The following is a 13,348-nucleotide window of genomic DNA, read 5'->3' on the forward strand; positions in this document are numbered from 1 at the left end:
ATTTCATTATGTGTGTCACCATAGATCATTACTGTGGTAACGAGGAATGGTGATTTAGGCCGCTCTTCAGAAAGAGAGAGCGGCAAACTAGGCTGCTCTTGAGAAAGAGAGATTGGCAAGCCAGGCTGCTCTTCAGGCTGCTCTTGATGAGAGGGACCAGACAACGACACAATTGATTGAGGAGTAGAGGGCCCGGAATGAGGCGGGTCAACGGGCCCTATACGAGCTTTTTGTGGTAAGTTTTTTTTTCACATTAGCAAAATCATGTGTGTAATGTCTGTTTCATTACTAACTAGTACGACCCACTCTTCAGGGTCTGTGCGAGAAGAGCAGTCAAGTCCCTCCACCGATGCCCGTCTTCTCTTCGATTGGCATGGTGAGTTTCATTATAAACTAGTATTAATAATTGAGTGTCATCATGCTAACTCAGACATTGCAAAATATCTTTTCTGCAGAATAACTCCCGAGCGGCATCGCACAACCCTTCTCGAGGTGTTTCTCCTCCTTGATGACCACTATGGTAAGTTTCTCTTCTCCTCTTTCATATTCTCCTTGCCTTAATTTCCCCAACAATGACATAATTAGCCCATTTAGCTCCAAAATGCCATAATAACCTCGAAATGGCATAAGAACCTTGGTTAGCTCATTAATATTATATACTTAGCTTGTTTTCCTCTAAAATGGGATAATTAGCCCATTTAGCTCCAAAAAGAGATAGTTAGCTAATTGAGCTCCAAGAACAGGAGAAGAGGAGAAGAAATAGAAAAATGAATAGAAAGAAGAATAAGAAGAAGAAGAGAAGAAGAAGGAGGAGGAGGAGGAGGCGGAGAAGGAGGAGAAGGCCAATGACCTTCTAGTCCTTCTCCTCCTCCTCCTCCTTCTCCTCCTTCTTCTTTATTTCTTCTTCTTCTCCTCCTCCTCCTCTTTCTTCTCCTCTTTCATATTCTCATTGCCTTAATTTCCCCAACAATGAAATAATTAGCCCATTTAGCTCCAAAATACCATAATAACCTCAAAATGGCATAAGAACCTTGGTTAGCTCATTAATATTATATACTTAGCTTGTTTTCCTCTAAAATGGGATAATTAGCCCATTTAGCTCCAAAAAGACATAGTTATCTAATTGAGATCCAAGAAGAGGAGAAGAGGAGAAGAAATAGGAAAGCTAAAAAGAAAGAAGAAGAAGAAGAAGAAGAGAAGAAGGAGGAGGAGGAGGAGGAGAAGCCCAAGTACCTTCTAGTCCTTCTCCTCCTCCGCCTCGTTCTCCTCCTTCTTCTTTATTTCTGCTTCTTCTTCTCCTCATCCTCTTTCTTCTCCTCTTTCATATTCTCCTTCCCTTAATTTCCCCAACAATGACATAATTAGCCCATTTAGCTCCAAAAACACATTATAAGCTCAATATGGCATAAGAACCTTGGTTAGCTCATTAATATTATATACTTAGATTGTTTTCCTCTAAAATGGGATAATTAGCCCGTATATCTCCAAAAAGACATCGTTAGCTAATTGAGCTCCAAGAAGAGGAGAAGAGGAGAAGAAATAGGAAAAATGAAAAGAAAGAAGAAGAAGAAGAAGATAAGAAGGAGGAGGAGGAGGAGGAGGAGGAGGAGAAGGAGGAGAAGGCCAAGGACCTTCTAGTCCTTCTCCTCCTCCTCATCCTTCTCCTCCTTCTTCTTTATTTCTTCTTCCTCTTCTCCTCCACCTGATTCTTCTCCTCTTTCATATTATCCTTGCCTTAATTTCCCCAACAATGACATAATTAGCCCATTTAGCTCCAAAAAGACATTATAAGCTCAAAATGGCATAAGAACCTTGGTTAACTCATTAATATTATATACTTAGCTTGTTTTCTCCAAAATGGGATAATTAGCACATATAGCTCCAAAAAGACATAGTTAGCTAATTGAGCTCCAAGAAGAGGAGAAGGTGAGAAGAAATAGGAAAAATGAAAAGAAAGAAGAAGAAGAAGAAGAAGAAGAGAAGAAGGAGAAGGAGGAGGAGGAGGAGGAGGAGAAGGCCAAGGACCTTCTAGTCTTTCTCCTCCTCCTCCTCCTTCTCCTCCTTCTTCTTTATTTATTCTTATTCTTCTCCTCGTCCTCTTTCTTCTCCTCTTTCATATTATCCTTGCCTTAATTTCCCCAACAATGACATAATTAGCCCATTTAGCTCCAAAAATACATTATAAGCTCAAAATGGCATAAGAACCTTGGTTAGCTCATTAATATTATATACCGAGCTTGTTTTCCTCTAAAATGGGATAATTAGCCCATTTAGCTCCAAAGAGACATAGTTAGCTAACTGAGCTCCAAGAATAGGAGAAGAGGATAATAAATAGGAAAAATGAAAAGAAAGAAGAAGAAGAAGAAGAGAAGAAGGAGAAGGAGGAGGAGGAGCACATAATTATCCTTGCCTTATAAGGTCCTTGGCCTTCACCTCCTCCTTCTTCTCCTTCTCCTTCTCTTCTCTTTCTCTTCTTCTTTTTGTTCTTCCTTTTCATTTATCCTCTTCTCCTCTTCTTGGAGCTAAATTAGCTAACTATGTCTTTTTGGAGCTAAATGGGCTAATTATTTCATTATAGAGGAAAACAAGCTAAGTATATAATATTAATCAGCTAACGAAGGTTCTTATGCCATTTTGAGCTTATAATGTCTTTTTGGAGCTAAATGGGCTAATTATGTCATTGTTGGGGAAATTAAGGCAAGGAGAATATGAAAGAGGAGAAGAATATGAAGAAATAAACAAGGAGGAGAAGGACGAGGAGGAGGAGAAGGACTAGAAGGTCCTTGGCCTTCTCCTCCTTCTCCTCCTCCTCCTCCTCCTCCTTCTTCTTCTCTTCTTCTTCTCCTCCTCCTTATTTTCCTTCTCCTTCTCTTCTCTTTCTCTTCTTCTTCTTCTTCTTCCTTTTCATTTCTCCTGGGCTAATTATCTAACTATGTCTTGGAGCTCAATTAGCTAACTATGTCTTTTTGGATCTAAATGGGCTAATTATCCCATTATAGAGGAAAACAAGCTAAGTATATAATATTAATGAGCTAACCAAGGTTCTTATGCCATTTTGAGCTTATAATGTCTATTTGGAGCTAAATGGGCTAATTATGTCAATGTTGGGGAAATTAAGGCAAGGAGAATATGGAAGAGGAGAAGAAAGAGGAGGAGGAGGAGAAGAAGAAGAAATAAAGGAGGAGAAGGAGGAGGAGGAGGAGAAGGACTAGAAGGTCCTTGGCCTTCTCCTCCTCCTCCTACTCCTCCTTCTCCTTCTTCTCTTCTTCTTCTTCTTCTTATTCTTTCTTTTCATTTTTCCTATTTCTTCTCCTCTTCTCCTCTTCTTGGAGCTCTATTAGCTAACTATGTCTTTTTGGAGCTAAATGGGCTAATTATCCCATTTTATAGGAAAACAAGCTAAGTATATAATATTAATGGGCTAACCAAGGTTCTTATGCTATTTTGAGGTTATTATGGCATTTTGGAGCTAAATGGGCTAATTATGTCATTGTTGGGGAAATTAAGGCAAGGAGAATATGAAAGAGGAGAAGAAAGAGGAGGAGGAGGAGAAGATGAAGAAATCAAGAAGAAGGAGGAGAAGGAGGAGGAGGAGGAGAAGGACTAGAAGGTCCTTGGCTTTCTCCTCCTTCTCCTCCTCCTTCTCCTTCTTCTCTTCTTCTTCTTTTTCTTCTTCTTTCTTTCTTTTCATTTTGCCTATTTCTTCTCCTCTTCTCCTCTTCTTGGAGCTCAATTAGCTAACTATGTCTTTTTGGAGCTATATGGGATAATTATCCACTTTTATAGGAAAACAAGCTAAGTATATAATATTAATGAGCTAACCAAGGTTCTTATGCCATTTTGAGGTTATTATGGCATTTTGGAGCTAAATGGGCTAATTATGTCGTTGTTGGGGAAATTAAGGCAAGGAAAATATGAAAGAGGAGAAGACAAACTTACCGTAGTGGTCATCAAGGAGGAGAAACACCCGGAGAAGGGTCGTGCGATGAAGCTCGGGAGTTATTCTGCAGAAAAGATATTTTGCAATGTCTGAGTTAGCATGATGACACTCAATTATTAATACTAGTTTATAATGAACCTCAACGTGCCAATCAAAGAGAAGACATGCATCGGTGGAGGGACTTGACCGCTCTTCTCGCACACACCCTGAAGAGTGGGTCGTATTAGTTTGTAATGAAACAGACATTACACACATGATTTGGCTAATGTGAAAAAAAACTTACCACAAAAAGCTCGTACAGGGCCCGTTGACCCGCTTCATTCCGGGCCCTCTCCTCCTCAATCAATCGTGCCATGGTCTGGTCCCTCTCATAAAGAGCAGCCTGAAGAGCAGCCTGGCTTGCCAATCTCTCGTTCTCAAGAGCAGCCTGGTTTGCCAATCTCTCTTTCTCAAGAGCAACCTAGTTTGCCGCTCTCTCTTTCTGAAGAGCAGCCTGAAACACCATTCCTCATTACCACAGTAATGATCTATGGTGACACACATAATGAAATGGATGAAAGTTTTCTTAGTCCGTACAACTAACCTCGATGGCAAGATCGACTAGCCGTGGACGACGCGTTATCTCAGGACAGCTGCTTGACTGGTGCGCCTTGATCTCTGGGAGAGTGAGTGGACAACGTATTATCCCATCTCCAATGTCTATTGAGCCATGGGGCCTCCCGCTACCACATATCATCACCAGCTCTGGATCCAAAGGTTCCTGGCTCGGGTTAAAGTCATCCCCTTTCGTAGCCTTCCCCGTGTCCCTGTATGTGACGAGCTTGTGGTGGGATGATATGTTGGTGAAGTTATTTGGATCATCCAGGCCAGACTCAGAGAATGCCTTCACCTTCTTGTACGAGGCAGTATGGGCCATGCCATAAAGGTCATACAAGTGTGGCATCTCCGTCTTATTGTGATTCGCCTAAAAGAGAGCAACAAAATATTAGCATGAAGAATGAATTGCATGAATCATGAAGCAAATCACATACCCAGTTTCGTCCAAACTGAAGTAAGTTGGCGCTGCCTTGATGGTGTGGCACACCAACCATTTGGCTACGCCGATCCTTCGCATTCTCGTGGACGGCTCGCCAGCTGCCTGTGCACCACTCATCAACCAACGCCTCCCAACAATCCATCTTATCCGCACACCATCTCGGGGGCACCTGTAAGTTATTATAAAGAATTTTGAGCGCTACGCCTATGAAAGAAATCAAGAAAACTACGTAGAAGGACTTAAGAATAGGTAATTACCTTCATGGATTGCTCCTTCTTTAGAAACTTTCCACGGCAATCCTTCTTGTGCTTCTTAATACCACGCGTGGCGTAGTGCTCTCGAATAGCCTGCGGCGGAGCCTCGTGGCGTAAGTTCTGTAATAACCGCCTACACTCAGCCTCGAGAACCTTGGCCGCCTCCTCCTCATATGCATCCTCACACCTATAGAAGGTCTGCAATCAAATGTCAAAACACCGATTAGTACAATAATTAGCTATATTGTTAATTTTAGATTGTGTAAAAGGATAATTTACCCAAATGCTCTTGATCACCATCTCAGCCCTCGTGTGGCACAAGACACCATCTATAATCTCCTCCGACAGGGCCTGCGCAGCCAGGTAGTGCTACCAAGAAAATCCTAGTGTAGGAACCTGACCCTCACCAGGCAACGTGACAAACCCCGGGAAATTTGTCCGGCAAAGCACACCAAGGACGGAGTTCGGCTTGCAGACTCCACGAGGGTGTGCCCATCCCCTGCAGTATGATAAGGTCAACGCATTAGATATTTGAACAAACTTGAAGGCAAAAGCTAAAAAAAGAGTAAATGTACTTACCTATCTCCTTCAGGTTTAATCACCGGCCCCTGCTCGCGGGTAGCCGACATGACCGGGAGACGTGTACTACCACACTTGTACACGGTGGCCCCGTCCACCTGCACATCGCCCTCACTATCCGTAAACTCATCCCCGCCATCCCTGCCCCCTGAGCCACATGGACCCTCGGTCCAATCCAGCAACTCGGTCCGATCCGGCCAGGTATCCCATCCGGGCCTCTCCAAGTCGGGTGAAGCCTCCGGAACCATAGTCTCGTGGGCCGAATGCACCTCGACCCAAGGCTGATCCTGGACCGGAGTCTCATCGGACGAATGCCCGTCAACACCAGGCTCCTGGACCGGAGTCCCCGTAGCCTCCTCCGTAAACAGGTCGACCATAGTAGTCTTATGCTCGGGCGAATGAGCTGGTGGTGGTGGCGAGGACGGCTCAACACCTCTCCCTGTACCCTTCCCCTTCTTCCCTACCCGACCAACACCTCTCCCAGTGGGCAATGCCGCCAACGAAGAAGAACCCACGGGTGGTGTCGACAAACTGTCTGCCAAGGCTCTACGGAGAGATAGGGGTGGAATGGAAGTACCACCCCTCGTGCGGGGCGGCTGGGAGGAACCCGTCGAGCGCTCTCGACCAGCGCCCACTATCTTTCAACACCTGGTGACCTGCCATGATAAAGATTAAAAGAAATTAGTACAACATAAAAAATTGAATAACTAACATGAATAATAATATGTACATGAATAATAAACATTAAAAAATATATAATTTAAGTTGTGAATCTTACAAACTAATAATCATCATCAATAAATGCATCATCATCATCATCACTATCACACATGTCTTCATGAATGACGTGCTCGTCGGGTTCAACGGCGTGAAGTTGTGAAAGGCCTTTCTTTAATTGTTGAAGCATTGACAGGTCATCCGCGTCAGTAACCTCTACGAGTTCCAGGTCTTCTGGTTCCGGATCAGGGGTGGAGTCGGACTGATTGTCGCTGTCTACTTCCATGTTCTTGGGTGAAGCACGGCGGTTCTTGAAACGTTTCTTGGAAAGACGTGTTTCTTGGAAAAATACTCCATCATATGTGTCTCGGTTAACCTGAGGTTCATAATCCTGTTCATTTGGGAGAGGTGGTCTGACATGTGGCGGCACTTCATAAACAACATACCAACCTTCGAGATTCTTATCCGTTTGGCATGCCCACGGTAGATAGAAAACTTGGGTCGCCTGTTGAGCCGTAATATAGACATCGGGAACATCTAAATGGGTGTTTGGATTGATTTCGACTAGTCCTATATGTTCATGAGTCCTTCTAGTCTCCTTCGGTTGGAACCAATAACATTTGAAGACTACGACGTTCGGTGGGTTTTCACCATAGAATTGAAGTTCATAAATTGCTTCAACTCTTCCATAATACTCGATAACACCTTCGCCGATAGCAGAGACACCACAATTCGTAGATTTCCGGTCGGGCATAGATAGCTCTTTGCCAAAGGTACGAAAGAGATACCCGTTTATGTTGTATTTCTCAAATGAACGGACCTTATAGTCAAAACCATTAGCGACTTGTCTCAATTCGGCGTCCATAGACTCTGAATTAGCCTACAAGTTTAATACGAAATGATTGTTGCATTAGCCGCAAGTTAGACCAAGAAATGAAATGGTCCATTATTGATAATTACCGTTTGTTTGAACCAAGAGATGAAACCGGGATAGCCGCCTCCTGTCTTTGACAGAAGCTCATACTCTTCGACGGAATCATTTTCGATCACCGCTCCATCCGAGAATTTGCGACGTAACGGCTGTTTGAAATACCCGGGAATAAGAGAAGTTCAAAGGAATTAAAAGTTACGGGAAAATGTGGCGAGAACTCACTCGATGTACGGTCGCACTTCTATTAGGTTGTTGAAGATATACAACAAAATGTTCCGCCATTCTTCGACATCCAACATTATTGATTTTGAAGCACCGGTTGGTGCGAGCTTCCCTTTGAATAGGCTAAGGTTGGGCCCACCTTTTTTAGGGTCTGCATCATTGTGCCGAGGCTTCGGATTATGCAAATGATGATTTTTGGCTTCGTAGTATGCTGTCACAAAGTTTGCCACCTCCTCAGTAATGAATGCCTCAGCCATCGATGCTTCAATTCTACGCTTATTTTTACATTTAGCTCGAAGGGTCTTCTGCATCCTGTCAGTTGCATAGCACCAACGATCTTGCACGGGCCCACCCAATCTTGCCTCGGTCGGTAGATGTAAAATCAAATGCTGCATTGGATTAAAGAAGCCCGGTGGAAAGATCTTCTCTAACTTGCACAACAACTCCGGTGCAAACTCCTCCATGTCTTCTACCACTCCAGGCGACAATTCTTTCATACAAAGAACACAGAAGAAATAGCTCAGCTCCGCCAGTACTAGCCATTCATCCTCAGGAATAAAGCCACGTAACATCACCGGCATTACCCGCTCTAGCCATATGTGCCAATCATGACTCTTGAGACCAAAGATTTTTATTTTTTCAAGACTCCCTCCCCTCTTTAGATTCGCTGCATACCCATCGGGGAACATCAAGTGAATTATGACCCACAAGATAATTTCCCTCATAGCTGGCCTTCCAACATTGAACCAGGCCTTTGGCTTCGACCACTTCTGCTTTCCTTTTCCTTCTCGCATGTTTTGTAATGGTCTATGACATAGTGTCTCTTGATCGACTCTAGCCTTAGTATTATCCTTTGTCTTCCCATCTATGTCGAACAATGTACCAAAAATAGCCTCTCCCATATTCTTTTTAGTGTGCATCATGTCGATATTGTGTGGAAGAAGGAGGTCTTTGAAGTAAGGCAGATCCCAGAAGCAAGGCTTGTGAGTCAAGGTGTGTTTTGAATTATGCCCCTTGAAATACCCTAGATGCTCTGGATCCGGTTCGAGGGCGTTTAACTGATCTAGGATCTGTTGGCCTGTCAATGCAGGTGGTGCCAAGTTTTTGACAACTTTACCTTTGATAAAGTTCTTCTTGTGTTTTCTGAACTGATGGTCATGATCCATGAACTGTCTATGCAAGTCAAAGCAAGAATACTTCCGACCCTCCTGCAACAAATGAAACTGAAGAGCTGCCTTGCATTGGGGGCACGGGAACCTTCCATGCACACACCATCTAGAGAATAGTGCATACGCCAGCAAGTCATGCATATAGTACATGTACCACACATGCATTTTGAATTTTTGTTTTCTAGCGGCATCGTATGTCTTGACCCCATTATCCCAAGCTTCTTCCAATTCATCCTTAAATGGCTGCAGGTACACATTCATATTCTTCCCCGGATAATTGGGTCCTGGAATTATCAACGTCAGAAATATGTTCTTTCTTTGCATAATCTGTCCGGGGGGGAGATTGAGTGGAATGACAAATACAGGCCAACAACTATATTTGGTTGCCGTCATGGAGAAGGGATTAAAACCATCCGTGGCGATGCAGACTCGAGGATTCCTTGGATCTGGCGCTTTATCCTGATGCAATCCATCGAAATGTGTCCACGCTTCCCCATCCGATGTGTGTACCACCATCTTATTCCCATCCGCATCTACTTCGGTTCTTTTGCCCAATTTGTGCCATGTCATGTGTCTAGTTGTCTCTTCGACCATGAAAAGACGTTGAAGTCTTGGTACGATTGGCATATACCGAAGAACACTAACTGCGATTTTGGTCTGCCTCTTCTCACCCATACCATTGTCTACCACAAGATACCTGCAATACTCGCAATTGGGACAATAGTCCAAGTGTGCATACTCCTTCCTAAATAAGACACATCCTTTCTCACATGCATCTATCTTCTCATAGGGCATCTTAAGTACACAAAGTATTTTGTCCGACTTGTACAGGTTTGCAGGCATGGCATGGCCTTTGGGTAGGAAGCGTCCAAATAATGTCATCATCGCATCGTAGCATTCTCTTCCCAAGTTGAACCGAGCCTTCAGAGCCATTACTTGTGCAATTGCATCCAGCTTACAAAGCTCAGTGTGCTCATGGAGAGGACGTTTGGAAGACTCCAACATTTCATAAAAGGCCTTTGCAGATTCCTCCGTCTCATCTTCCTAATCCGGAGCATCATCAAAGTCTTGCACCATGTCTTCGATCCCGGTAACATGCTCGTCGGTGTGACGACGGACCACCTCAACTCTTGTGCATTATATAGAATCACCATCAAATGTCCACACCGTATAATTAGGCTTAAAACCCCTCGTTTGCAGGTGTTTAATCATTACGGCCTCTGTCGTCTTTTTATAGTTGTCGCATCCAGGACAGGGGTAATAGTTTCTTTCCTGGCCATTTGCGAATGCGGCTTTCACAAATTCCTTTGTTTTTACAAATAATTCTTTCGTCATCTCTTTCTGACTAGGGTGACCGTTATACATCCACGCACGATCACTCATCTTGCCTAGCTACTAAAGACAGAAGAAATATATTTATATATAATTTAGCATTTATATTCATCGGTTAATCAGGTTCGCCATTTTTATTACGTCCAGGCAACCTACACGCTAATAGGTAAAGTTAGGTCCTAATCCCACCCGAGTATGTGTAGATTGGGTTTGTTTTCCCATGCTCTGCTCCGGATCCAACGCAAAATTTCGGCAGCACCTCCCCGCTGTTCTCCTGATACACGTCTCCGCAATAAACAGAGAGGATGTGCATCCGGAGAACAACAGGGAGGCACTGATGAAATTCCGCATCGGATCCAGAGCACAGCATACGGGAAAACGAACCCAATCTACACATACTCGGGCTATCCATGGATAATGTTGGACAATTCGAAAGGATGGCGGTTATAAATATGGAAAGACATGCATATTTATAGATGTCGCCCTTTCGAACGGGAGACGCATACTGGTCACGCATACTAATAAATTAATTTAATTACCTAAATCTAGAAAGTTTCTTCCGGAATCCGAGCCACAGTAAATGAAGGGGCGAGGAGGAGATGAAATTTGTACTGACCCACGAATGCAGGGGCGAAACGTATACAACGCACGGGGAGGTCTTCGCACAGCAGACATCACAGTGACGAGACAACTATCACATGTAAATCCACCCGATCAACACAAATATTCTAATTATGTCATTTTAGAGGAAAACAAGTTAAGAATATAATACTCATGAGCTAACCAATGTTTTTATGCCATTTTGTAGCTAAATGGGCTAATTATCTCATTGTTGGGGAAAATAAGGTAAGGAGAATAAGAAAGAGGAGAAGAAATAGGAGGAGGAGGAGGAGAAGAAGAAATCAAGAAGAAGGAGGAGAAGAAGGTATTCTTCTGCTCTTCTTCTCTTCTTCTTCTCTTCTTCTTTTCTTCTTCTCCTTCTTATTTTTGTCTTCTCCTCCTCCTCTTCTTCTTCTTCTTCTTCTTCTTCTTCTCCTCCTCCTCCTCTTCTTCTCGTCTTCTCCTCATCCTCCTCTTCTTCTTCTTCCTATTATTTCTATTAAGCTAACTAACTAACTAACCCAACTAACCAGGCTAACTAAACCTATCGCTAAACCTATATAGCACTAAACAACAACAAAATAACAGAAACAGAATCTACCACTATGTAACTAAAAAAGAATCTAGCTACCACTAATTAACAAAACAAAATCTACCGCTAAACTACCTACTAAATCTACTAATTAACTAACTAAATCTACCAACTAACTAAACTACCACTAAATCTACTAATTAACTAACCTACCAACTAAACTATATATGCCACTAAATCTGTTAATTAGCAAAAGAAAAAGAAGAAAAAGGACTCACCGGAGGAAGGCCGCCGGGGAGGAGGAGGGCGCGGCGGTGGAGGAGAGGGCGGTGGTGGCGGAGGGGGTGGTGGTGGAGAAGGGGCGAGCTCTGACAGCGGTGGTGGAGGAGGATATCCCGGGGAGGAGGAGGGGCGTGGTGGAGGAGGGGGCGCAGGGAGGAGGAGGGCGTGGTGGTGGCGCAGGGAGGAGGAGGGCGCGGCAGTGCACGGAGGAGGAGGGCGTGGCTGCGCAGAGAGGTCGGAGGAGGGCGCGACGGCGCAGGGAGGCCGAAGGAGGAGGGGGCGGCGGCGCAGCGAGGCCGGGGGATGGCGCCGAGGCACAGGGAGGCCGGTGGAGGAGGGGGCGGTGGCGTAGGGAGGCCGGAGGAGGGCGTGGCTGTGTAGGGAGGCCGGAGGAGGTGGGGGCGGCGGCGCAGGGAGGCCGGAGGAGGGCACGACGGTAGTGGTGGTTTCGGGGGTGAGAGAGAGGGGTGTGGGGTGGCCGTTAGGGGAGATGAGAGGCGCGTGGGGGTGGGGCTAACGACTGTTAGGGCGTACCCTCTTTTTCGTCCGCCTCCCGACGGCACAGAGGAGAAAAGCGGATGGCAAAGAGAGAGGTCATTAGGGGGGAGAGGGGGTGCAGGGTGGGCCAGCTGAGCTCTTTGCCGTCTGCCTGAGTGATGTTTGCCGTGAGCCAGCTGACGGCAAAGAGATGGCTGATGGCAAATAGTACCTTTGCCATCAGCCTTCTCTTTGCCGTCAGATTTGTGGTAGCTCATGGCAAAGAGGGTCTTTGCCATCAGCCAGCAGACGGCAAAGAAGCAGCAGATGGCAAAATCTCAGATTCTAGTAGTGAAAGAGTCTGTCTGGGGGCCACACCAGTGGGCCACAAGCCCTAGGGGCGCGGGAACCCCCCTGACTGCGCCACCCAGGCTTGTGGGGCCCACATGCACCCCCTCCACTCATTCTTGCTCTCATCCGCTTCTCCTACCTCCAGAAAAAAATCGTTTCGCAGCTCAAACCCGTGTTCTTGCTCCTCTTGCTGGGATTTTCGATCTCTTTGCTCAAATCACCGTTCTCCGAACTGTTTTGGGGAAATTACTCCTTGGTAAGTGACTCCTCCATTGGTCCAAATAGTTTTTGCTCTAGTGTCTTATACTCCGCGTATTTTTGCTGCCTTGGTGACCATGTTCTTGAGCTTTGCATGCTGATTCTAGCTGGTCCCAAGTAGTTTTGATGCGTAATATGGTCTCTAGGCACTTGTGGGAGTAGTTGCTACAAGTTTCATTGAGCCTTATTCACTTTTCCTTAGAATCACTAAAAATTTCGGAAATTTTCAGAGATAGAAAATGGAAAAGATGAGGAGGTTCTTGAGAGGCTCTTCAAGCCGTGACCCCAAGGATGATGGGAGTGAGAAGAAGCCCAAGTATCCGGTCCCTCGAGTTGCGGAAGTTCGAGCGTGCGAATGGCCAAGCGACGCGTTCTTACGCGCCGCTGGAATTTATGAGGACTTTTATCACTTGGTGGAGAACTCAGGCCTTACCGCCTTCGTTGAAGATAACTATCCGCAATACCTCCTCCTCACTAATATCTTCGTACAAAGCTTTAACTTCTATCCGAGGAAGAATCCTCCTATGGTTGAGTTTAAACATTACGATATCCCCCAGCGCATGACACTCCAGGATTTTTGCAATGTTTGCAAATTGCCTTTTGTTGTGGATATCCATGAACCTCGTCCATGGGACTTGGGAGCTTTCATCGGCACTATTGTTGTAGGA

This window comes from Hordeum vulgare, chromosome 3H, assembly GCF_904849725.1.
Source record: "Hordeum vulgare subsp. vulgare chromosome 3H, MorexV3_pseudomolecules_assembly, whole genome shotgun sequence".
Lineage (NCBI taxonomy): Eukaryota > Viridiplantae > Streptophyta > Magnoliopsida > Poales > Poaceae > Hordeum > Hordeum vulgare.